This window comes from Arachis stenosperma, chromosome 9 (genome assembly GCF_014773155.1).
Source record: "Arachis stenosperma cultivar V10309 chromosome 9, arast.V10309.gnm1.PFL2, whole genome shotgun sequence".
Classification (NCBI taxonomy): Eukaryota; Viridiplantae; Streptophyta; class Magnoliopsida; order Fabales; family Fabaceae; genus Arachis; species Arachis stenosperma.
This window is the reverse complement of record NC_080385.1, coordinates 128,842,846-128,865,157: the sequence shown is the minus strand read 5'-3', so window position 1 is coordinate 128,865,157 and position 22,312 is coordinate 128,842,846. Positions and strand designations below refer to the sequence as shown.

Sequence of the window (22,312 nt, the reverse complement as noted above, 5' to 3'; positions counted from 1 at the left end):
GGGATATTTTGTTTGAAGCTAAAAGATGCAACAATGTGTATGGATTAACTCTTGAGGACTTGAAAGAACAAAATGTAACATGTTTTACCTCTCTTGAATCTGAAAAATGGCTATGGCATAGAAAGTTGGGTCATGCTAGCATGTACCAAATTTCTAAGCTAGTAAAGAAAAATTTGGTTAGAGGAATTCCCAAAATCAATTTTGATAAGGATCTTACTTGTGATGCTTGTCAATTAGGCAAACAAGTTAAATCCTCTTTTAAACCAAAAGATGGAATTTTAACCAAGAGGCCATTAGAGATGTTACACATTGATATTTTTGGTCCAACATGAACTCAAAGTTTAGGAGGTAAACACTATGGTTTGGTAGTGGTGGATGATTACTCTAGATTCGGTTGGGTATTCTTTCTTGCTCATAAAAATGATGCTTTTCATGCTGGATGATTACTCTAGATTCGGTTGGGTACTCTTTCTTGCTCATAAAAATGATGCTTTTCATGCCCTCTCAACCCTTTGCAAGAAAATTCAAAATGAAAAAGATTTAAAAGTGGCCCATTTAAGAAGTGATCACGGAAAAGAATTTGAAAACCAAGATTTTGAAAAATTCTGTGATGACTTTGAAATTACTCATAATTTTTCATGCCCTAGAACACCTCAACAAAATGGGGTTGTTGAAAGAAGGAATAGAAGCCTTCAAGAGATTACTAGGGCTATGTTATGTGAGAATGAGGTTCCAAATTAAAGTTCCTATGGGCTGAAGCTGTAAATACAGCATGTTATATTTTGAATAGGACCATTATTAGAAAAGGGTTAAAGAAAACTCCTTATGAGCTATGGAAAGGAACCCCTCCAAATCTTAAGTATTTTCACGTTTTTGGATGCAAGTGTTTTGTGCTTAATAACAAAGAAAATCTTGGCAAATTTGATCTAAAATCATATGAGGGCATGTTTGTTGGATACTCCAATACTATCAAAGCCTATAGAATTTACCTCAAAGATCATAGAACTATAGAGGAATCCATACATGTCACTTTTTGTGATTCTAATTTAATTCCCAGTACTGTGATAGATATTGATTCAGATTGTGAAGAAGCTGGAATAAGCAAAGAAAATCCCAAGTCTGCCCAAAATGAAGAATTTGCCAGTCCAGTTTTGTCTCGTCAGATTGGAGGAGACATTTTCATTTTGTCTCCTGAGCCAGGATGAGAAACTGAAGCAGTGAGACCAACAGAAAATCATCAAAGCTCAACACCACAAAGGAAGCCTAGAGATGGAAGTCCATGAGGGGTTATCCTCATGACTTCATCATTGGTGATCCCTCTCAAGGAGTAACAACAAGATCCTCAACCAAAAGACAATCCGAACCAAGCAACTTTGCACTCTTGTCACAAATGGAGCCCAACAATGTCAAACAAGCTCTTGAAGATCCATCATGGGTCAAAGCCATGCAAGAAGAACTTGCTCAATTCGACAAGAATGAGGTTTGGACACTAGTACTCCATTCGGATGGTAAGAAAGTTACGGGTACTAAGTGGGTATTTAAAAATAAACTTGGTGAGGATGGACAAGTTGTTCATAACAAGGCTAGATTAGTGGCCCAAGGTTACGATCAAGAAGAGGGTATAGATTTTGATGAGTTTCTTGCTCCGGTGGCTAGAATGGAAGCAATTGGATTACTTCTTGCCTATGCTGCCCATAAGGGTTTCAAGATGTTTCAAATGGATGTTAAATGTGCCTTCCTTAATGGCTTTATTGATAGAGAAGTGTATGTGGCTTAAACCTCCGGTTTTGAACATAAAGATTTTCCAAATCATGTTTTTAAACTTTCAAAGGCTCTTTATGGCCTTAGGCAAGCTCCAAGAGCTTGGTATGAAAGGCTTAGTGCCTTCCTATTAGAAAATCAATTTCAAAGGGGTACCACGGACACAACTTTATTCATTAAAGCATCTAATGATGATCTACTCCTTGTTCAAGTTTATGTTGATGACATTGTGTTTGGTTCGGCCAATGAATCCTTATGTGAAGAGTTTGGAAAACTCATGACTAGTGAGTTTGAGATGAGTTTAATGGGAGAGCTTACCTTCTTCCTTGGCCTCCAAATTAAACAAACCCCTAATGGTACTTTTATTCACCAAGGAAAGTATGCAAAAGAACTTATTAAAATATTTGGCCTAGAAAGTTCCAAACCAATGGAAACACCAATGCATCCTAACACAAAACTTGAAAAGGATGATGATGGCAAAGATGTGGATGAAACAAGGTATAGAAGAATGATAGGTTCACTCATGTACCTTACCTCTTCTAGACCAGATATTGTTCAAAGTGTGGGTGTATGCTCAAGGTTTCAATCTCACCCAAAAGAATCCCATCTTTTAGCCGTTAAGCGCATCATTAGATACATTAAGAAAACTAGTGATTATGGCTTATGGTATCTGATGAGCGGATAATTTATACGCTTTTTGGCACTGTTTTAGTATGTTTTTAGTACATTTTAGTTAGTTTTTAGCATGTTTTTATTAGTTTTTATTTAAAATTCACTTTTCTGGGCTTTACTATGAGTTTGTGTGTTTTTCTGTGATTTCAGGTATTTTCTGGCTGAAATTGAGGGACCTGAGCAAAAATCTGATTCAGAGGCTGAAAAGGACTGCAGATGCTGTTGGATTCTGACCTCCTTGCACTCGAAGTGGATTTTCTGGAGCTACAGAAACCCAATTGGCGTGCTCTCAATTGCGTTGGAAAGTAGACGTCCTGGGCTTTCCAGAAATGTATAATAGTCTATACTTTGCCCGAGATTTGATGGCCCAAACCGGCGTTTCAAATCAGCTTCAGAATTCCCGGCGTTTAACGCCGGAACTGGCACAAAAATTGGAGTTAAACGCCCAAACTGGCACAAAAGCTGGCGTTTAACTCCAGAAAAAGTCTCTACACATGAAAGCTTCAATGCTCAGTCCAAGCACACACCAAGTGGACCCCGGAAGTGGATTTTTACGTCATTTACTCATTTCTGTATATCCTAGGTTACTAGTTCACTATTAATAGGACCTTTTGACATTGTATCTCTACCTCATGACACTTTACACGTTTCATACTGTACCTTCTACGGCATGAGTCTCTAAACCCCATGGTTGGGGGTGAGGAGCTCTGCTGTGTCTTGATGGATTAATGCAATTACTACCGTTTTTCATTCAATCACGCTTGCTTCTATTCTAAGATATCACTTGTTCCTAAACTTGATGAATGTGATGATCCGTGACACTCATCATCATTCTCACCTATGAACATGTGCCTGACAGCCACCTCCGTTCTACCTTAGATTGAGTAGATATCTCTTGGATTCCTTAATCAGAATCTTCGTGGTATAAGCTAGAATTGATGGCGGCATTCAAGAGAATCCGGAAGGTCTAAACCTTGTCTGTGGTATTCTGAGTAGGATTCAAGGATTGAATGACTGTGACGAGCTTCAAACTCCTGAAGGCTGGGCGTTAGTGACAGACGCAAAAGAATCACTGGATTCTATTCCAACCTGATTGAGAACCGACAGATGAATAGCCGTGCTGTGACAGAGCGCGTTGAACATTTTCACTGAAAGGATGGGAGGTAGCCATTGATAACGGTGAAACCCTACATACAGCTTGCCATGGAAGGAGCCTTGCGTACTTGAAGAAGAAGACAGTAGGAAAGCAGAGATTCAGAAGATAGAGCATCTCCAAAACCTCAGCCTATTCTCCATTACTGCAAAACAAGTATTTATTTCATGTTCTTTTACTCATCACAATTAAACCTGAGAATTATTGATATCCTGACTAAGAGTTACAAGATAACCATAGCTTGCTTCAAGCCGACAATCTCCGTGGGATCGACCCTTACTCACGTAAGGTATTACTTGGACGACCCAGTGCACTTGCTGATTAGTTGTGCGGAATTGCAAAAGTGTGATTGCAATTTCGTGCACCAAGTTTTTGGCGCCATTGCCGGGGATTGTTCGAGTTTGGACAACTGACGGTTTATCTTGTTACTTAGATTATGACTGTTTTATTTTTGTTGGTTTAGAGTCTTTTATTTGAGTTTAGTTCCATATTTTAAGTTTGGTGTCAATTGCATGTTCTTAATCCTTTCTTGATCTTTAAAAATTCTAAGTTTGGTGTCTTCTTTGTGTTTTCCTTTAAAATTTTCGAAAATTTGTGCTTGATTTTCTAAAAATTTTAAGTTTGGTGTCATTTTGTTGTTTTTCTCTTTCCTTTTTTCAAAAAAATCAAATCTTTTTCAAAATAATTATTAATCATATCTTTTTAATTGCTAATTCCAAAATCTTTTTGATTAATTAATTAATTTAGTCTTCAATTTGTTTTGATTTTATTCTCTTTTGGTTTTCGAATCTTTATTTTATTTTCCATTTAATTTATTTTACTATTTTCGGTTATTTTTAAAAAAAAATATATATTTTTATATATATAATAATAATAAAACAAAATAATATCCACATCATCTCCCTTTCTCCATCATGGACCTAAGTGGAAGTGAGCAGTCCAGAAGGACTCTGGGGTCATATGCTAACCCCATTACAGCTGCATATGGGAGTAGCATCTGTATACCTCCCATTAAAGCAAGTAGCTTTGAGCTAAATCCTTAACTCATTATCATGGTGCAGTGATGAGCGGATAATTTATACGCTTTTTGGCATTGTTTTTAGGTAGTTTTTAGTAAGTTCAAGCTAATTTTAGGGATGTTTTCATTAGTTTTTATGTTAAATTCACATTTCTGGACTTTACTATGAGTTTGTGTATTTTTCTGTGATTTCAGGTAATTTCTGACTGAAATTGAGGGACTTGAGCAAAACTCTGAAAAAGGCTGACAAAAGGACTGCTGATGCTATTGGAATCTGACCTCCCTGTACTCGAAATGGATTTTCTGGAGCTACAGAACTCCAATTGGCGCGCTCTCAACGGCGTTGGAAAGTAGACATCCAGAGCTTTCTATCAATATATAATAGTCCATACTTTATTCGGAAATTGATGACGTAACTTGGCGTTGAACGCCAAGTACATGCTGCTGTCTGGAGTTAAACGCCAGAAACACGTCATGATCCGGAGTTGAACGCCCAAAACACGTTATAACTTGGAGTTCAACTCCAAGAAAAGCCTCAGCTCGTGGATAGATCAAGCTCAGCCCAAGCATACACCAAGTGGGCCCCGGAAGTGGATTTATGCATCAATTACTTACTCATGTAAACCCTAGGAGCTAGTTTATTATAAATAGAACTTTTTACTATCATATTCATATCCTGGATTGTATTTTGAATCCTGTGATCACATTTAGGGGGCTGGCCATTCGGCCATGCCTGAACCTTTCACTTATGTATTTTCAACGGTGGAGTTTCTGCACACCATAGATTAAGGGTGTGGAGCTCTGCTGTACCTCAAGTTTCAATACAATTACTATTACTTTTTATTCAATTCCCTCTTATTCTTATTCCAAGATATACGTTGCACAACACTTTGATGAATGTGATGATCCGTGACACTCATCATCATTCTCACCTATGAACGCGCGTGATTGACAACCACTTCCGTTCTACCTTAGGCCGGGCGCATATCTCTTAGATTCCCCAACAGAATCTTCGTGGTATAAGCTAGATAGATGGCGGCATTCATGAGGATCCGAAAAGTCTAAACCTTGTCTATGGTATTCTGAGTAAGATTCTGGGATTGAATGACTGTGACGAGCTTCAAACTCCTGAAGGCTGGGCGTGATGACAAGCGCAAAAGAATCAAGGGATTCTATTCCAACCTGATTGAGAACCGACAGATGATTAGCCGTGCTGTGACAGAGCATAGGAACGTTTTCACTGAGAGGATGGGATGTAGCCATTGACAACGGTGATGCCCTACATACAGCTTGCCATGGAAAGGAGTAAGAAGGATTGAAGGAAGAGTGAGTAGTGAAGTAGAGTTTCAAGAGGATTCTAGCATCTCCACACGCCTATCTGAAATTCCCACTATTGATTTACATAAGTATCTCTATCCTATTTTATTTTTTGTTTATTTTTATTAATCATATTTGATTTTCTAAATTCCATAATTTTATCCTCCTGACTGGGATTTACAAGATGACCATAGCTTGCTTCATACCAACAATCTCTGTGGGATCGACCCTTACTCACGTAAGGTATTACTTGGACGACCCAGTACACTTGCTGGTTAGTTGAACGGAGTTGTGTCCACACATAAGTGCCATAATAATGATTCCATACAACAACAAAGAATACTACATTGATGTGATCACAATTTCGTCCACCAAGTTTTTGGCGCCGTTGCCGGGGATTGTTCGAGTATGGACAACTGACGGTTCATCTTGTTGCTCAGATTAGGTAATTTTCTTTTCAAAAATCTTTTTCAAAATTTTTCTTTTCTTTTTCGTTTTTCTAAAATATTTTTTTGAAAAAAAAAATTTAATAAAAATCCAAAAAAAATCATAAAATCATAAAAATCAAAAATATTTTGTGTTCTTGTTTGAGTCTTGAGTCAATCTTTAAGTTTGGTGTCAATTGCATGCTTTTAAAAATTTTTCTTGCATTTTTTCGAAAATCCATGCATTCATAGTGTTCTTCATGATCTTCAAGTTGTTCTTGATAAGTCCTCTTGGTTGATCTTGATGATTTCTTGTTTTGTATTGTTTGTTGTTTTTCATGTGCATCTTTACATTCATATTTTCCAAGCATTAAAAATTTCTAAATTTGGTGTCTTGCTTGTTTTCTTTGCATCAAAAATTTTTCAAAAATATGTTCTTGATGTTCATCATGATCTTCAAAGTGTTCTTGGTGTTCATCTTGACATTCATAGTGTTCTTGCATGCATCATGTGTTTTGATCCAAAATTTTCATGTTTTGGGTCATTTTTATGTTTTTCTCTCTCATCATTAAAAATTCAAAAAAATCAAAAAAATATCTTTTCCTTAATTTTCTCCAAATTTTCGAAATTTTGGGTTGACTTGGTCAAAAAATTTTAAAAATTAGTTGTTTCTTACAAGTCAAGTCAAATTTTCAATTTTAAAAATCTTATCTTTTCAAAATCTTTTTCAAAAATCACATCTTTTTCATTTTTTTATAATTTTCGAATTTTTTTTTTAAAAATATTTTTCAAAATATTTTTCTTATCTTTTACATCATATTTTCGAAAATATAATCAATAATTAATGTTTTGATTCAAAAATTTGAAGTTTGTTACTTTCTTGCTAAGAAAGGTTCAATCTTTAAGTTCTAGAATCTTATCTTGTAGTTTCTTGTTAGTGAAGTAAATAATTTCAAATTTTTAAATTAAATCTTTTTTATCTCTTATCTTATCTTTTTCAAAAAAAAATAAAAAAAAATTTATCTTTTTATCTTATCTTTTTTTGATTTCAAAATATCTTATCTAAACTTCTTATCTTCTTATCTTTTCAAATTTGATTTCAAATCTTTTTCAATCAACTAACTAACTTGTTGTTTGTTTCTTATCTTTTTCAAAATCACCTAACTACTTTTCCCTCTCTAATTTTCGAAAATATCTCACCTCTTTTTCAAAAATTCTTTTTGTTTTAAAATTTTAATTTTAATCTTATCTTATCTTTAATTTTTGAAAATTACTAACCACTTTTTCAAAATTATTTTCGAATTCTATCTCTCCCCTTTCTCTATTTATTTATTTATTTACTAACACTTCTCTTCACCTCTCTTCATCTCAAATCACTACCTCTTTTCTCAACTATTCTTCTTCAATACTCTGCCCTTTCTTTTTCTACTAACAATAAGGATCCTCTTTACTGTGACATAGAGGATTCCTCTTTCTTTTTTCTTTTTCTCTTCTTTGTCACATGAGCAGGAATAAGGATAGGAACACCAAAATTACTAGGAATCATTCAACAGAAGCAAGGAAGAGACATAAAGGAGCTCAAAAAGCACCATTGGACCTTCAAGAAGGCGCCACCTTCACTCAGGTGGATTCATTCCTTGTTCTTATTTCTTTCTGCTTTTCGGTTTTTATGTTGTGTTTATCTATGTTTTGTGTCTCTACTTCATGATCATTAGTATGTAGTAACTATGTCTTAAAGCTATGAATAAATTCCATTAATCCTTCACCTCTCTTAAAAGAAAAATGTTTTAATTCAAAAGAACAAGAAGTACATGAATTTTGAATTTATCCTTGAATTTAATTTAATTATATTGATGTGGTGACAATACTTTTTGTTTTCTGAATGAATGATTGAACAGTGCATAATTTTGATCTTGTTGTTCATGAATGTTAAAATTGTTGGCTCTTGAAAGAATGATGAACAAAGAGAAATGTTATTAATGATCTGAAAAATCATGAAATTGATTCTTGAAGCAAGAAAAAGCAGTATATGGCGAAAAAAAAAATTGGCGAAAAAAAAAAGAAAAAGCAAGCAGAAAAAGCCAATAGCCCTTAAAACCAAAAGGCAAGGGTAAAAAGGATCCAAGGCTTTGAGCATCAATGGATAGGAGGGCCCAAGGAAATTAAATCCAGGCCTAAGCGGCTAAATCAAGCTGTCCCTAACCATGTGCTTGTGTCATGAAGGTCCAAGTGAAAAGCTTGAGACTGAGTGGTTAAAGTCGTGATCCAAAGCAAAAAAGAGTGTGCTTAAGAGCTCTGGACACCTCTAACTGGGGACTCTAGCAAAGCTGAGTCACAATCTGAAAAGGTTCACCCAGTCATGTGTCTGTGGCATTTGTGTATCGGTGGTAATACTGGAAAACAAAATGCTTAGGGCCACGGCCAAGACTCATAAGTAGCTGTGTTCAAGAATCAACATGCTTAACTAGGAAAGTCAATAACACTATCCGAAATTCTAAGTTCCTAGAGAAGCCAACCATTCTAAACTTCAAAGGAAAAAGTGAGATGCCAAAACTGTTCAGAAGCAAAAAGCTACAAGTCCCGCTCATCTAATTAGAATTAATATTCATTGATATTTGAAATTATAGTATATTCTCTTCTTTTATCCTAATTGATTTTCAGTTGCTTGGGGACAAGCAACAATTTAAGTTTGGTGTTGTGATGAGCGGATAATTTATACGCTTTTTGGCATTGTTTTTAGGTAGTTTTTAGTAAGTTTAAGCTACTTTTAGGGATGTTTTCATTAGTTTTTATGTTAAATTCACATTTCTGGACTTTACTATGAGTTTGTGTGTTTTTCTGTGATTTCAGGTAATTTCTGGCTGAAATTGAGGGACTTGAGCAAATCTCTGAAAAAGGCTGACAAAAGGACTGCTGATGCTGTTGGAATCTGACCTCCCTGCACTCGAAATGGATTTTCTGGAGCTACAGAACTCCAATTGGCGTGCTCTCAATGGCGTTGGAAAGTAGACATCCAGAGCTTTCTATCAATATATAATAATCCATACTTTATTCGGAAATTGACGACGTAACTTGGCGTTGAACGCCAAGTACATGCTGCTGTCTGGAGTTAAACGCCAGAAACACGTCATGATTCGGAGTTGAACGCCCAAAACACGTTATAACTTGGAGTTCAACTCCAAGAAAAGCCTCAGCTCGTGGATAGATCAAGCTCAACCCAAGCATACACCAAGTGGGCCCCGGAAGTGGATTTATGCATCAATTACTTACTCATGTAAACCCTAGGAGCTACTTTATTATAAATAGAACTTTTTACTATCATATTCATATCCTGGATTGTATTTTGAATCCTGTGATCACATTTAGGGGGCTGGCCATTCGGCCATGCCTGAACCTTTCACTTATGTATTTTCAACGGTGGAGTTTCTGCACACCATAGATTAAGGGTGTGGAGCTCTGCTGTACCTCAAGTTTCAATACAATTACTATTACTTTTTATTCAATTCCCTCTTATTCTTATTCCAAGATATACGTTGCACAACACTTTGATGAATGTGATGATCCGTGACACTCATCATCATTCTCACCTATGAACGCGCGTGATTGACAACCACTTCCGTTCTACCTTAGGCCGGGCGCATATCTCTTAGATTCCCCAACGGAATCTTCGTGGTATAAGCTAGATAGATGGCGGCATTCATGAGGATCCGAAAAGTCTAAACCTTGTCTATGGTATTCCGAGTAAGATTCTGGGATTGAATGACTGTGACGAGCTTCAAACTTCTGAAGGATGGGCGTGATGACAAGTGCAAAAGAATCAAGGGATTCTATTCCAACCTGATTGAGAACCGACAGATGATTAGCCGTGCTGTGACAGAGCATAGGAACGTTTTCACTGAGAGGATGGGATGTAGCCATTGACAACGGTGATGCCCTACATACAGCTTGCCATGGAAAGGAGTAAGAAGGATTGAAGGAAGAGTGAGTAGTGAAGTAGAGTTTCAAGAGGATTCTAGCATCTCCACACGCCTATTTGAAATTCCCACTATTGATTTACATAAGTATCTCTATCCTATTTTATTTTTTGTTTATTTTTATTAATCATATTTGATTTTCTAAATTCCATAATTTTATCCTCCTGACTGGGATTTACAAGATGACCATAGCTTGCTTCATACCAACAATCTCTGTGGGATCGACCCTTTCTCACGTAAGGTATTACTTGGACGACCCAGTACACTTGCTGGTTAGTTGAACGGAGTTGTGTCCACACATAAGTGCCATAATAATGATTCCATACAACAACAAAGAATACTACATTAATGTGATCACAATTTCGTCCACCATTCAGCAAAATTGCCAGTATTCTGGTCTTCCACAGGAAGAACCTACTGAGTTTCTGGCACAGTTCTTACAAATTGCTGACACAGTACATGATAAAGAGGTGGATCAGGATGTCTACAGATTATTACTGTTTCCATTTGTTGTAAAAGATCAAGCTAAGAAGTGGTTGAATAACCAACCCACAGCAAGTATAAAAACATGGAGACAGTATCAGACAAATTCCTGAATCAATTTTACCCTCCAAAAAGGATGACACAGCTAAGGTTGGACATCCAAGGCTTTAAACAAGAGGATAATGAATCCCTTTATAATGCCTGGGAGAGGTATAGAGGTATGCTAAGGAAATGCCCCTCTGAAATGTTTTCAGAGTAGGTACAGTTAGACATCTTCTACTATGGGCTTACAGAAAAAGCTCAGATGTCTTTAGACCACTCAGCTGGTGGATCTATACACATGAGGAAAACGATTGAAGAGGCTCAAGAACTCATAGATACTGTTGCTAGAAATCAACATTTGTACTCTAGCAATGAGTCCTCTACAAAAGAAGAAGCTATGGCAGTAGCCACTAATCCTAATCCTCAAGAACAGATTGTTGAGCTTAATCAGCAATTACACCTGATGACAAAACAGTTAGCAGAATTTAAAGAGATGCTCCAAGAAACTAAAATTGCTAACAAGAACATAGAATCACAGTTGAATCAGACAAAACAGCAGTTATCTAAACAGATAACAGAAGAATGCCAAGCAGTTCAACTGAGGAGTGGAAAGACATTGAATAACACTTTTCAAAGTGGCAAAAAGCCAAGAAAAGAACAATTGACAGAGGATAACCAAACCACTATCCAAAATCCCTCTGAGGACAGTAAGAGCCCAGAGAGGAATACTCCTGGCGTTCAAACGCCAGAAAAGGGGGAAAAGTTAGCGTTAAACGCCCATTCCTTGCCCAATTCTGGCGTTCAAACGCCAGAAAGGGGGGAAAAATTGGCGTTAAACGCCCATTCCTCACCCAATCCTGGCGTTCAAACGCCAACAAGGAATCAGACACCTGAGAGTGCTGATAGTAACTGGTGCGCGAAATTGTGAACTATACTTTTTCACAACTCTCATAATCCCTGGTAATGGCTCCAAAAACTTGGTGCGCTCAATACCATGGCATTACACAACTTCGCACAACTAACCAGCAAGTGCACTGGGTCGTCCAAGTAATAAACCTTACGTGAGTAAGGGTCGATCCCACGGAGATTGTTAGTATTGAAGCAAGCTATGGTCATCTTGTAAATCTTAGTCAGGCAAACTCAGATATATATGGTGATGAACGAAAATAACATAAAAGATAAAGATAGTGATACTTATGTAATTCATTGGTAGGAACTTCAGATAAGCGCATGAAGATGCCTTCCCTTCCGTCTCTCTGCTTTCCTACTGTCTTCATCCAACCCTTCTTACTCCTTTCCATGGCAAGCTCGTATAGGGTCTCACTGTTGTCAGCAGCTACCTCCCATCCGCGCAGTGAAAGCTAATGCACACACTCTGTCACAGTTTGCCATCACCGGTTGGTTCCCTCCCCTACCGGAATAGAATAACTCTTTTGCGTCTGTCACTAACGCCCAGTAGGTTACAGGTTTGAAGCACGTCACAGTCATTCAGTCATTGAATCCTACTCAGAACCACAGACAAGGTTAGACCTTCCGGATTCTCTTGAATGCTGCCATCAGTTCTTGCCTATACCACGAAGACTCTGATCTCACGGAATGGCTGGCTCGTTTGTCAGGCGAGCACTCGGTTGTCAGGCGATCAACCATGCATCGTGCAATCAGGAATCCAAGAGATATTCACTAAGCCTCAGATGCTTGTAGAACAAGAATGGTTGTCAGTCACCTTGTTCATGGGTGAGAGTGGTGATGGGCGTCAATCATCACCTTCATCATGTTGAAGAACAAGTGATATCTTGGATAAAGAACAAGCGGAATTTGAATGGAAGAACAATAGTAATTGCATTAATACTCGAGGTACAGCAGAGCTCCACACCTTAATCTATGGTGTGTAGAAACTCCACCGTTGAAAATACATAAGCATAAGGTCTAGGCATGGCCGAATGGCCAGCCTCCCAATGATCTAAGAACAAAAATGTCCAAAGACGATCTAGAGATCTAAAAGTGATCAAAAGATTCTATACAATAGTAAAAGGTCCTACTTATAAGAAACTAGTAGCCTAGGGTGTACAGAAATGAGTAAATGACATAAAAATCCTCTTCCGGGCCCACTTGGTGTGTGCTTGGGCTGAGCAATGAAGCAATTTCGTGTAGAGACTCTTCTTGGAGTTAAACGCCAGCTTTGGTGCCAGTTTGGGCGTTTAACTCCCATTTGGGTGCCAGTTCCAGCGTTTAACGCTGGGATTTCTTGAGGTGACTTTGAACGCCGGTTTGGGCCATCAAATCTTGGGCAAAGTATGGACTATTATATATTGCTGGAAAGCCCAGGATGTCTACTTTCCAACGCCGTTGAGAGCGCGTCAATTGGGCTTCTGTAGCTCCAGAAAATCCACTTAGAGTGCAGGGAGGTCAGAATCCAACAGCATCTGCAGTCCTTTTGAGTCTCTGGATCAGATTTTTGCTCAGGTCCCTCAATTTCAGCCAGAAAATACCTGAAATCACAGAAAAACACACAAACTCATAGTAAAGTCCAGAAAAGTGATTTTTAATTAAAAACTAATAAAAATATACTAAAAACTAACTATATTATATCAAAAACATACTAAAAACAATGCCAAAAAGTATACAAATTATCCGCTCATCACAACACCAAACTTAAATTGTTGCTTGTCCCCAAGCAACTGAAAATCAAATAAGATAAAAAGAAGAGAATATGCAATGAACTCCAAAAACATCTATGAAGATCAGTATTAATTAGATGAGCGGGGCTTTTAACTTTTTGCCTCTGAACAGTTTTGGCATCTCACTCTATCCTTTGAAATCCAGAATGGTTGGCTTCTTTAGGAACTTAGAATCCAGATAGTGTTAATGATTCTCTTAGTAAAGTATGATGATTCTTGAACATAGCTATTTATTGAGTCTTGGCTGTGGCCCAAAGCACTCTGTCTTCCAGTATTACCACCGGATACATACATGCCACAGACACATAATTGGGTGAACCTTTTTAGATTGTGACTCAGCTTTGCTAAAGTCCCCAATTAGAGGTGTCCAGGGTTCTTAAGCACACTCTTATTTGCCTTGGATCACAACTTTATTCTTTCTTTTTCTTTCTTTTTTTTTTCTTTTCTTTTTCGGTTTTTTTTTTTTTTTTGAAATGCTTTTTCTTGCTTCAAGAATCATTTTATTGATTTTTCAGATCCTCAGTAACATGTCTCCTTTTTCATCATTCTTTCAAGAGCCAACATTCATGAACCACAAATTCAAAAGATATATGCACTGTTTAAGCATACATTCAGAGAACAAAAATATTGCCACCACATCAAAATAATTAAACTATTATAAAATTCAAAATTCATGCAATTCTTTCCTTTTCAATTAAGCACGTTTTTTTTTTTTTTTTTCAAGAAAGGTGATGGATTCATAGGACATTCATAACTTTAAGGCATAGACACTAAGACACTAATGATCACAAGACACAAACATGGATAACCATAAGCATAAAAATTCGAAAAACAGAAGAACAAATAACAAGGAAATCAAAGAACGGGTCCACCTTAGTGATGGCGGCTCTTTCTTGCTCTTGAAGATCCTATGGAGTGCTTGAGCTCCTCAATGTCTCTTCCTTGTCTTTGTTGCTCCTTCCTCATGATTCTTTGATCTTCTCTAATTTCATGAAGGATGATGGAGTGTTCTTGATGCTCCACCCTTAGTTGTCCCATGTTGGAACTTAGTTCTCCTAGGGAGGTGTTTAGTTGCTCCCAATAGTTTTGTGGAGGAAAATTCATCCCTTGAGGAATCTCAGGGATCTCATGATGAGTGAGATCTCTTATGTACTCCATCCTTTTCTTGGTGATGGGCTTATCCTCATCAATGGGAATGTCTCCCTCTATGTCAACTCCAACTGAATAACAGAGGTGACAAATGAGATGAGGAAAGGCTAACCTTGCCAAGGTGGAGGTCTTGTCCGCCACCTTATAGAGTTCTTGGGCTATAACCTCATGAACCTCTATTTCTTCTCCAATCATGATACTATGGATCATGATGGCCCGGTCTATGGTAACTTCGGACCGGTTGCTAGTGGGGATGATTGAGCGTTGTATGAACTCTAACCATCCTCTAGCCACGGGCTTGAGGTCATGCCTTCTCAATTGGACCGGCTTTCCTCTTGAATCTTGCTTCCATTGTGCGCCCTCTTCACATATGACTGTGAGGACTTGGTCCAACCTTTGATCAAAGTTGACCCTTCTAGTGTAAGGATGCTCATCTCCTTGCATCATAGGCAAGTTGAACGCCACCCTCACACTCTCCGGACTAAAATCCAAGTATTTCCCCCGAACCATAGTGAGATAATTCTTTAGATTCGGGTTCACACTTTGGTCATGGTTCTTTGTGATCCATGCATTGGCATAGAACTCTTGAACCATCAAGATTCCGACTTGTTGAATGGGGTTGGTAAGAACTTCCCAACCTCTTCTTCGGATCTCATGGCGGATCTCCGGATATTCACCCTTTTTGAGTGAAAAGGGGACTTCGGGGATCACCTTCTTCAAGGCCACAACTTCATAGAAGTGGTCTTGATGCACCCTTGAGAGGAATCTATCCATCTCCCATGACTCGGAGGTGGAAGCTTTTGCCTTCCCTTTCCTCTTTTTAGAGGTTTCTCCGGCCTTGGATGCCATAATGGTTATGGAAAAACAAAAAAGCAACACTTTTACCACACCAAACTTAAAATGTTTGCTCGTCCTCGAGCAAAAGAAGAAAGAAGAGAGTAGAAGAAGAAGAAATGAGGAAGAAGGGAGATGGTAGTGTGTTCGGCCAAGAAGGGTAAGAAAGGGTGTTTAGGTTGTGTGAAAATGAAGAGTTGAAGAAGGGTATTTATAGGAGAGAGGGGGTAAAGGTTCGGCCATTAGGGGTGGGTTTTGGGAGGGAAAGTGGTTTGAATTTGAAGGGTGAGGTTGGTGGGGATTTATGAAGGATGGATGTGAGTGGTGAAGAGAAAGATGGGATTTGATAGGTGAAGGGTTTTTGGGGAAGAGGTATTGAGGTGATTGGTGAATGGGGGAAGAAGAGAGAGAGTGATGGTGGGGTCCTGTGGGGTCCACAGATCCTGTGGTGTCAAGGAAAAGTCATCCCTGCACCAAATGCTGCTCAAAATCACGTTTTGAGCCATTTCTGGCGTTAAACGCCGGGCTGGTGCCCATTCCTGGCGTTTAACGCCAGGTTCTTGCCCTTTACTGGCGTTTAACGCCAGTCTGGTGCCCCTTTCTGGCGTTAAACGCCCAGAAGGGTGCCAGACTGGGCGTTAAACGCCCAACAGCTAGCATTACTGGCGTTTGAACGCCAGCTTCTTCTCCTCCAGGGTGTGCTGTTTTTCTTCCTGTTTTTCATTCTGTTTTGCTTTTTTCATTGTTTTTGTGACTTCTTATGATCATCAACCTACAAAAAAAAAAATAACAAAGAAAATAATTAATTAAAAACATTGGGTTGCCTCCCAACAAGCGCTTCTTTAAAGTCATTAGCTTGACAGAGGGCTCTCATGGAGCCTCAGAAATGCTCAGAACGTGTTGGAACCTCCCAACACCAAACTTAGAGTTGAATGTGGGGGTTCAACACCAAACTTAGAGTTTGGTTGTGGCCTCCCAACACCAAACTTAGAGTTTGACTGTGGGGGCTCTGTTTGGCTCTGTTTTGAGAGAAGCTCTTCATGCTTCCTCTCCCTGATGACAGAGGGATGTCCTTGGGCCTTAAACACCAAGGATTCTTCATTCACTTGAATGATCAACTCTCCTCTATCAACATCAATCACAGCCTTTGCTGTGGCTAGGAAGGGTCTGCCAAGGATGATGGATTCATCCATGCACCTCCCAGTCTCTAGGACTATGAAATCAGTAGGGATGTAATGGTCTTCAATCTTCACCAGAACATTCTCTACAAGTCCATGAGCTTGTTTTCTTGAATTGTCTGCCATCTCTAGTGAGATCTTTACAGCTTGCACCTCAAGGGTCCCTAATTTCTCCATTACAGAGAGGGGCATGAGGTTTACACTTGACCCTAAGTCACACAAGGCCTTTTTGAAGGTCATGGTGCCTATGGTACAAGGTATAGAAAACTTCCCAGGATCCTGCCTCTTTTGAGGCAGTTTATGCCTAGACAAGTCATCCAGTTCTTTGGTGAGCAAGGAAAGTTCATCTTCCCAAGTCTCATTTCCAAATAACTTGTCATTTAGCTTCATGATTGCTCCAAGATATTCAGCAACTTGCTCTTCAGTGACATACTCATCCTCTTCAGAGGAAGAATACTCCTCAGAGCTCATGAATGGCAGAAGTAAGTCCAATGGAATCTCTATGGTCTCATTTTGAGCCTCAGATTCCCATTGGAACTCATTGAGGAACTCAGAGGAGGTTGGTGCACGTCCATTGAGGTCTTCCTCAGTGGCGTCCACCTCCTCTCTTTCCTCTCCACATTCGGCCATGGTTATGGCTTTGCACTCTCCTTTTGGATTTTCTTCTGTATTACTTGGGAGAGTGCTAGGAGGGAGTTCAGTAACTCTCTTGCTCAGCTGACCCACTTGTCCTTCCAAATTTCTGATGGAGGACCTTGTTTCAGTCATGAAACTTTGAGTGGTTTTGATTAGATCAGAGACCATGGTTGCTAAGTCAGAGGGATTCTGCTTAGAATTCTCTGTCTGTTGCTGAGAAGATGATGGAAAAGGCTTGCCATTGCTAAACCTGTTTCTTCCACCATTATTGTTATTGAAACCTTGTTGAGGTCTCTCTTGATTCTTCCATGAGAGATTTGGGTGATTTCTCCATGAAGAATTGTAGGTGTTACCATAGGGTTCTCCTAGGTAATTCACCTCTTCCATTGAAGGGTTCTCAGGATCATAAGCTTCTTCCTCAGATGAAGCTTCCTTAGTACTGCCAGGTGCATTTTACATTCCAGACAGACTTTGAGAAATCAAATTGACTTGTTGAGTCAATATCTTGTTCTGAGCCAATATGGCATTCAGAGTATCAATCTCAAGAACTCCTTTCTTCTGACTAGTCCCATTGTTCACAGGATTCCTTTCAGAAGTATACATGAATTGGTTATTTGCAACCATTTCAATCAATTCTTGAGCTTCTGCAGGCGTCTTCTTCAGATGAAGAGATCCTCCAGCAGAGCTATCCAAAGACATCTTGGATAGTTCAGAGAGACCATCATAGAAAATACCTATGATGCTCCATTCAGAAAGCATGTCTGAGGGACATCTTCTGATTAATTGTTTGTATCTTTCCCAAGCTTCATAGAGGGATTCTCCATCCTTCTGTCTGAAGGTTTGGACTTCCACTCTAAGCTTACTCCATCTTTGTGGTGGAAAGAACTTTGCCAAGAAGGCATTGACTAGCTTTTCCCAAGAGTCCAGGCTTTCTTTAGGTTGAGAATCCAACCATATTCTAGCTCTGTCTCTTACAGCAAAAGGGAATAGCATCAGTCTGTAGACCTCAGGGTTAACCCCATTAGTCTTGACTGTGTCACAGATTTGCAAGAATTCAGCTAAAAACTAATGAGGATCTTCCATTGGAAGTCCATGGAACTTGCAATTCTGTTGCATTAGAGAAACTAATTGAGGCTTAAGCTCAAAGTTGTTTGCTCCAATGGCAGGGATAGAGATGCTTCTCCCATAGAAATCAGGAGTAGGTGCAGTGAAGTCACCCAGCACCTTCCTTGCATTGTTGGCATTGTTGTTGTTTTTGGCTGCCATGTGTTCTTCTTCCTTGAAGAATTCGGTCAGGTGCTCTAAAGAGAGTTGTGCTTTGGCTTCTCTTAGCTTTCGCTTCAAGGTTCTCTCAGGTTCAGGGTCAGCTTCAACAAGAATGCCTTTGTCTCTGCTCCTGCTCATATGAAAGAGAAGAGAACAAGAAAATATGAAATCCTCTATGTCACAGTATAGAGATTCCTTGAAGTGTCAGAGGAAAAGAGAAATAGTAAGAAGAAGGAGAAGGAGAATTCGAACTTTAATTAGATAAAGGTTCGAATTGTGCATTAAGAAGGAGTGGTACTCCAAAAATAGAAGGATGTGAGAAGGAGGGAAGGGAATTTTCGAAAATTCAATCAAAAGATTTTGAAAACATTTTGAAAATTTGATTGAAAATTTTCGAAAATTCAAAGTGAAAAAGAAATCAAGTGATTTTTTGATTGAAATTAAAAAGATTTGATTGAAAACTATTTTAAAAAAATGAGGTTAAAAAGATTTGATTGAAAAGTTATGGTTTTAAAGAGATGTGATTGAGAAGATATGATTTGAAAACAATTTGAAAAGATATGATTTGAAAACAATTTGAAAAGATATGATTTAGAAAATTGATGACTTGCCTAACAAGAAAAGATATGATTTCAACATAAAACCTTCCTTAATAGAAAAGGCAAAAAATGTTCAATCAAATCATTAATTGTCAGTAAGTATCTTTGAAAAAGGAAAGAAATTGATTTTGAAAACATTTGATTGAAAAGATATGATTTGAAAAAGATTTGATTTTGAAAAGCTTTGAAAACTTGAAAAAAAATTGATTTTGAGAGCAAAATCTTCCCCCTAGCACCATCCTGGCGTTAAACGCCCAGAATGGTATACATTCTGGCGTTTAACGCCCAAAATGCTACCTCTTTGGGCGTTAAACGCCCAACCAGGTACCCTGGCTGGCGTTTAAACGCCAGTCTGCCTTCTTCACTGGGCATTTTTGAATGCTCAGCTTTTTCTGTATAATTCCTCTGCAGTATGTTCTGAATCTTCAATTCTTTGTATCATTGACTTGAAAAGACATAAATTAAAAATATTTTTGGATTTTTAATAATCAAAATGCAATAAGAATCAAATAACAATGCATGCAAGACACCAAACTTAGCAGTTTGTATACAACTGACACTAATGAACTGAAAATGCATATGAGACACACAAAATACTCAAGTCAATAGAATTCAAAGATCAGAGCAAGAAATCATCAAGAATTACTTGAAGATCCTTAAAACACATGAATGAATGCATGTAATTGACACCAAACTTAAGATGAGACACTAGACTTAAGCAAGAAACAGCAATATTTTTTTGGTTTTTATGATTTTGTAAATTTTTTGTATTTTTTCGAAAATTAAGTGGAAAAGGTATCAAATTCTCAATGAGATTTCCAGGAATCAGTGCATGCTAGTCTAAGACTTCGGTCCAGGAATTAGACATGGCTTCACAGCCAGCCAAGCTTCCAAAGAAAGCTTCGGTCCAAAATACTAGACATGACCAAAGGTCAGCCAAGCCTTAGCAAACACTGCTCCAAAAGCAAGATTGATACGAAATCAACAAGCTCTTGTGGTGATAAGTTGAAACCTCGGTCCAATCAGATTAGACATGGCTTCTCAGCCAGCCAGATTTCAACAAATCATCATGAAACTCTAGAATTCACCTTCAAGAATTTCGAAAAAAAATACCTAATCTAAGCAACAAGATGAACCGTCAGTTGTCCAGCCTGAACAATCCCGGGCATAACACCAAAAATTTGATGTTGTTGCCGATCTTGGCACTGATGTTACCAAAGCTTGCTCAAAACTAGAACAATCCCCGGCAACGGTGCCAAAACTTGGTGCGCGAAATTGTGAACTATACTTTTTCACAACTCTCATAATCCCTGGTAATGGCTCCAAAACTTGGTGCGCTCAATACCATGGCATTACACAACTTCGCACAACTAACCAGCAAGTGCACTGGGTCGTCCAAGTAATAAACCTTACGTGAGTAAGGGTCGATCCCACGGAGATTGTTAGTATTGAAGCAAGCTATGGTCATCTGTAAATCTTAGTCAGGCAAACTCAGATATATATGGTGATGAACGAAATAACATAAAAGATAAAGATAGTGATACTTATGTAATTCATTGGTAGAACTTCAGATAAGCGCATGAAGATGCCTTCCCTTCCGTCTCTCTGCTTTCCTACTGTCTTCATCCAACCCTTCTTACTCCTTTCCATGGCAAGCTCGTATAGGGTCTCACTGTTGTCAGCAGCTACCTCCCATCCGCGCAGTGAAAGCTAATGCACACACTCTGTCACAGTGCTGCCAATCACCGGTTTGGTTCCCTCCCCTACCGGAATAGAATAACTCTTTTGCGTCTGTCACTAACGCCCAGTAGGTTACAGGTTTGAAGCACGTCACAGTCATTCAGTCATTGAATCCTACTCAGACACCACAGACAAGGTTAGACCTTCCGGATTCTCTTGAATGCTGCCATCAGTTCTTGCCTATACCACGAAGACTCTGATCTCACGGAATGGCTGGCTCGTTTGTCAGGCGAGCACTCGGTTGTCAGGCGATCAACCATGCATCGTGCAATCAGGAATCCAAGAGATATTCACTAAGCCTCAGATGCTTGTAGAACAAGAATGGTTGTCAGTCACCTTGTTCATGGGTGAGAGTGGTGATGGGCGTCAATCATCACCTTCATCATGTTGAAGAACAAGTGATATCTTGGATAAAGAACAAGCGGAATTTGAATGGAAGAACAATAGTAATTGCATTAATACTCGAGGTACAGCAGAGCTCCACACCTTAATCTATGGTGTGTAGAAACTCCACCGTTGAAAATACATAAGCATAAGGTCTAGGCATGGCCGAATGGCCAGCCTCCCAATGATCTAAGAACAAAAATGTCCAAAGACGATCTAGAGATCTAAAAGTGATCAAAAGATTTCTATACAATAGTAAAAGGTCCTACTTATAAGAAACTAGTAGCCTAGGGTGTACAGAAATGAGTAAATGACATAAAAATCCTCTTCCGGGCCCACTTGGTGTGTGCTTGGGCTGAGCAATGAAGCAATTTCGTGTAGAGACTCTTCTTGGAGTTAAACGCCAGCTTTGGTGCCAGTTTGGGCGTTTAACTCCCATTTGGGTGCCAGTTCCAGCGTTTAACGCTGGGATTTCTTGAGGTGACTTTGAACGCCGGTTTGGGCCATCAAATCTTGGGAAAAGTATGGACTATTATATATTGCTGGAAAGTCCAGGATGTCTACTTTCCAACGCCGTTGAGAGCGCGTCAATTGGGCTTCTGTAGCTCCAGAAAATCCACTTCGAGTGCAGGGAGGTCAGAATCCAACAGCATCTGCAGTCCTTTTGAGTCTCTGGATCAGATTTTTGCTCAGGTCCCTCAATTTCAGCCAGAAAATACCTGAAATCACAGAAAAACACACAAACTCATAGTAAAGTCCAGAAAAGTGATTTTTAATTAAAAACTAATAAAAATATACTAAAAACTAACTATATCATATCAAAAACATACTAAAAACAATGCCAAAAAGTATACAAATTATCCGCTCATCAGTAACCCCTCTAAAAAGGCTTCTCCAACCACCTCTGTAGGGAATAAACTTGCAGCAACTAAGGTTGAAGAATATAAAGCCAAGATGCCTTATCCTCAAAAACTCCGCCAAGCGGAACAGGATAAACAATTTG

The 22,312-nt window shown here is 38.7% G+C and overlaps 1 non-coding gene across 1 annotated transcript; it reads left to right on the top strand.

The window, feature by feature from the left end:
* Nucleotides 1-18,073: 18,073 nt before the first annotated feature.
* LOC130953185 (small nucleolar RNA R71) lies at nt 18,074-18,181 on the top strand. The gene has a single exon (XR_009075358.1). It is a non-coding gene; the product is annotated as a small nucleolar RNA R71 (small nucleolar RNA).
* The last annotated feature ends 4,131 nt before the right edge of the window (nt 18,182-22,312 follow it).